Genomic DNA, 5,407 nt, shown 5'->3' on the forward strand with positions numbered 1-5,407 from the left:
GTGGGAAAGTCACTTTTGATGGATCCAACTTCAATGAGTGGATCAGAAACATCAGGATGATTACCCGCTACGAGGACAAAGAATATGTCCTTGACAAGGAGCTTAAGGAGATTCATGAGACCACTGCAACTCCTCAGGAGATCGCTGACTTTCAGGAACATGAAAGGGATGCTACGAAAGTAGCATGCATCATGATGGCCACGATGACAGCGGAACTCCAAAAGTCCTATGAGGATTTCTACCCTTATGAAATGCACCAAGATTTGATGGAAAGATACCATCGAAGTGCACGACAAGAGAGGTACGAAATCATCTGCTCCATGATAACAACCATGATGAAGGACGGGGATTCCATCACGAGCCACATGCAAAATATACAAAGGTATGTGGATCGATTGCTGAAGCTTAATGTGAACTTCCCTGAGGAGCTTGCAATAGATATAATTTTGCGCTCCTTACCATCGTGCTATGATCAATTCCGCATGACATATCACATGAATAAGGAAGAGGTCACACTCAGCAAACTTCAGGGACTTCTCAAGACCATAGAACCTGGTCTTAAGGGGAAGTCGATTGTTAACACTCCTACTCCACACCCCACTCCGGTTTTTGGCAACCGGGAAAAGTCGAGGGAAGAAGAGAACGAGTTCTTCGAAGGGTACCAAGGTTAGGACCCTTGATGGCTCTTCTTTAAGTGGAACCAAGAAAGGTTTCTTCACTCCTTCTTCTGACCTAAAAGAGGCTGAATGCTTGTATTGCCATGAAAAATCACATTGGAAGCGGAACTGCCCAAAATACCAGCAAGATGTGAAGGATGGGAAAGTTAAACCCAACCATGCAGGTATTTACACTATCATTTCTAATAACTCACCCCATTCTAAATCTTGGGTCCTTGATACCGGTTGTGGTATTCACATTTGTTGTGACTTGCAGGGACTAAGAAGAAGTGAGAATGTGGAGCAAGGAAGAATAAACTTAATCATGGGGAATAGGAAAGTTACACCTGTCACCATGATTGGAGTTTATACTTTATCGCTAAGTAGTGGGTTAAATTTAGATTTGAATAAATGTTGTTATTCGCCAGAAATGGCATGAATTATTATTTCCTTTCATGCATTGTATAAACAAGGTTTCACCTTTTTCATTTGACAATGAAGTTGGTTCGATTAATTCTTTCTTTAATAATGTTCTTTATTTTAAAGCATTACCTAGTGATGGTGTGTATGAAGTTGTATCTGTTGTAGATAACTCAGGAAATAATGTTTTGTGTATTGATTCTGTTAATAATAATAACTTGGATAAAGCATCATTATGGCATTGTCGTCTTGGACATATAAGCAAGAAACGCATAGGCCAACTCCAAAAGGATGGAGTCTTGGAGTTGTGTGACCTAAAGTCAAATGATAGTTGCGAATCATGCTTACTTGGAAAAATGACGAAGCCACCCTTCACAGGCTCGTGTGAGAGGGGTGAAGGTTTGTTGGACCTCGTACACACAGATGTGTGTGGACCATTCAAACATGCCACAAGGGATGCTAATTGTTATTATTTGACTTTTACTGATGATTACAGTAGATATGGATATGTCTACTTAATCAAGCATAAGTCAGAGACTTTCGAAAGGTTTAAGGAACTTAAACAGGAAGTCGAGAATCAATTGGGCAGGAACATTAAGATGCTTCGATCCGATCGAGGTGGTGAGTATCTTAGTTCAGAGTTCCTCGACTATCTAAGGGAATGTGGGATTGTCTCACAATTGACACCTCCCAGGACACCGCAGTTGAATGGTCTGGCTGAGAGGCGTAATCGAACCTTGTTAGACATGGTTCATTCCATGATGAGTCGAGCTTCGCTACAAATCTCATTCTGGGGGTATGCCTTAGAGACTGCCTCCCATATCCTTAATCTAGTCCCTACAAAGAAAGTTGCCAAAACTCCTCACGAGATATGGACTGGTAAAGTACCCAAACTAGACCACATCAAGATTTGCGGTTGCGAGGCTTTCATGAGATGCGAGACTCATGATAAGCTCGAACCTCGAAGCGAGAGGTGTATTTTCATCGGCTACCCACAACAATCCTTTGGTTACCTCTTCTACAGACCTAGTGATAATGTGGTCTTTGTAGCAAGAAGAGGAGTCTTTCGAGAAAGAGAGTTTATAAGCCAAGGAGATAGTGGGAGGAAAATTGATCTTGAAGAAATTCAAGAGTCAAGTGGTGAAGGAACTTCAAACTCTAGCACTCAACTTGAGGAGGAAGGTGAGACACTTATTAGTGATGGGACACTAGTAAGTCAAGATGACCCTAACAACTACGAGGAAGCCATGGTAGGCCCCGAGCCTGCTAAATGGAAAGAGGCTATGGATAGCGAGATACAATCCATGTATGACAATCAAGTTTGGAACTTGGTTGAGAATGTACCAGGTCGTAAGAAAGTAGGGTGCAAATGGATCTTCAAAAAGAAGACTGACATGGATGGTAAAGTACACACTTATAAGGCTCGACTGGTCACAAAGGGCTTCTCTCAAATTCCTGGAGTGGATTATGATGAGACCTTTTCACCAGTAGCCAAGATTAAGTCTATTAGGGTTATGTTAGCCATAGCCGCATTTCATGACTATGAAATTTGGCAAATGGATGTCAAAACCGCTTTCCTTAATGGAAAGTCGGCTGAAGATGTTTACATGAGTCAGCCAGAAGGTTTTGTCAGCAGCGAGTACCCTAATAGAGTGTGTAAGCTTAAGAAATCCATTTATGGATTAAAGCAAGCACCTCGCAGATGGAATCTTTGCTTTGATGAAAAGGTCAAGGTATTTGGCTTTTCTAGGAGTGAAGATGAATCTTGTGTCTACGTCAAGGCTAGTGGGAGTATAGTTAGCTTTTTGGTGTTGTATGTGGATGACATACTACTCATAGGAAACGACATTCCAACCCTGCAGGAAGTAAAGTCCTGGCTTGGGAAGTGTTTCGCTATGAAGGACCTTGGTCAAGCTGCCTATATTTTAGGGATAAGGATCTTGAGAGATCGGAGTAAAAGACTAATTGGAATTAGTCAGAGTTGCAACTTGGATAAGGTGCTGAAGAGATCCAGCATGCAGGACTCCAAGAAAGGAGAGTTACCCATCCAGAGTAATGCCAAATTGAGTAACACATAAAGCCCTAGCACTGAGGCTGAGATAGAAAAAATGAGTCGAATACCTTATGCTTCTGCTGTAGGATCGATCATGTATGCTATGACGTGTACTCGACCTGATGTAGCCTTTGCCCTTAGCATGGTTAGCAGGTTTCAGGGGAACCCTGGCAAGGCACACTGGACTGCGGTAAAGAATATTCTCAAGTACCTATAAAGGACTAAGGACTGGGTCCTTACCCTCGGTGGGAGTGATGACTTGAGAGTTGTAGGGTATACTGATGCTAGCTTCCAGACTGATAGGGATAATTTCCGCTCTCAGTCGGGTTGGGTCTTCACCCTAAACGGAGGGGCAATTTCTTGGAAGAGTTCCAAGCAAGAGACAGTGGCTGATTCAACTTGCGAATCAGAGTATATTGCAGCGAGCGAGGCAGCAAAGGAGGCTATATGGCTAAAGAACTTCATCGGAGACCTTGGAGTTGTACCAGCTATTAAAGAGCCAATGGAAATTTTCTATGATAGTGAAAGCGCTTTTTCCTTAGCCAAGGAACCAAGGGATCACGGGAGATCCAGACACATCGACAGAAAATACCATTTTATTAGACATTGAATAAAAGAAGGACTCCTCGTGGCAAAGAGGGTATCATCGGATGAGAACCCAGCAGATCCCCTCACGAAGGGACTGACTCGGGTTAAGCATCTCCAGCATGCTCGGAGCATAGGGCTGAAGGATGATATTAGATTTAGTAGTTAGATAACCTCGAAATTTGTAAAGTGTAATTCACATTAGATGATGAATAAAAGGTGTTTTATTTATGAGTAAAGTGTTGCTATCTCTTGTCAATCGTTTACTATATTTCTTTTGCATGTTTTGACTTCCAGAATAATTTTGTTTGGTATAACATATTATCCAAACCTCCATAGTCAGTCATATGTTGGAAGTAGGTATGAATCAAGACTGTCATGATTGGTTGCAGAGGTCTAAGGTGTTAGACAAGGCTACAACAATCATGGGTGCTCACAAGTTCTGAGCATTGGACTCAATCCACGGTCACTGGAATCACTTCATGGAATTCTATCTCGAGTGATCGTGAGACGGTAATATCATATATGTCTTCAAACCTAGAGATATGATTTGTTACTTACAAGTTGGTTATGCATTGATAGTACGAAAACGCATTGGTAACTCGATGTTATAAATCGTGCTTTTGTGTGTAATTCAATGACTGGTAGAACAAACATATGAGTCGAAGTTTATCTGTTCCTTCTTGGATTAGAAGCTGATATCTGGGCCCCTCGATGATTTTGTTTTGACCTATGTACCGGGCCCGGTCAGAACTAACACTTGGAGATTATTAATATATTATAAGTTCTAATATATTAATAATATTATTTGATTAGTTTGATCAAGAATTAATTTAGAATTAATTAAGTGATCAAAAGATAACTAATTAAATATATAGGTTGATTATGTAAATCATCCATATCTTGTATAGTGGGCTAAGAGGGTCCATGGATTATCAAGTTGGGCTCCACCCATAGGATGCTCAATGGATGCTCCATGGGAGTTACGAACCCATGGGTCATGGAAATGAAGAGTCATGACACATTAGGGTTTACATGGTGTAACCCTAGATGTGTCAACACTATATAAGAATCATATTCTCCACCAAAATCGGCTACACATGTGAAACAAGAGGACTAGGCCGATTTCAAGTAGTGTGCATTCTCTCAAAAGTCTTTCCAAGAGCATTTGGTGTTGTGTGAAGTATTTGAGGCATCACACTTGGGGTGCTAGGCTCATAAGGTTTCAAGGAACATAAGCAACAACAAGGTAAGTTATTCTATCTATGATTCAAGTTAAAATTGTTCCCCATGTATGCTAGATAGGAATATAGCCTTGGAATTCAACTTTGCATGATAATTAGACAAACATAGATCCAAGGTTAATAGGGTTGCATGTACACTTAGGAATGTTAGAATGCTCAAAACCCAAAAATATGAATGTTGTAAATCAGTTAATTGACCATATAAGTGTTTAGCTGAGTTACAATAAATGTTTCTTTTTTTCAACATAATCTTATTATCTATACTCAAACAATCCCTATCATACATAATGTTGGTAATTTGTAACTCTAAATTAATGATTTATCTTTGCTTTCTTGAACTCCAACATCCTTTATGTTTCTAGCAATTGAGTACTAGACTTTTTAGCATCATTACTAGCAGAGATAAGCAAATCATTAACATAATTAATTGCATCCTCAAACTCAGATAA

Source organism: Lactuca saligna, chromosome 8, assembly GCF_052625555.1.
Source record: "Lactuca saligna cultivar CGN05327 chromosome 8, ASM5262555v1, whole genome shotgun sequence".
Classification (NCBI taxonomy): domain Eukaryota; kingdom Viridiplantae; phylum Streptophyta; class Magnoliopsida; order Asterales; family Asteraceae; genus Lactuca; species Lactuca saligna.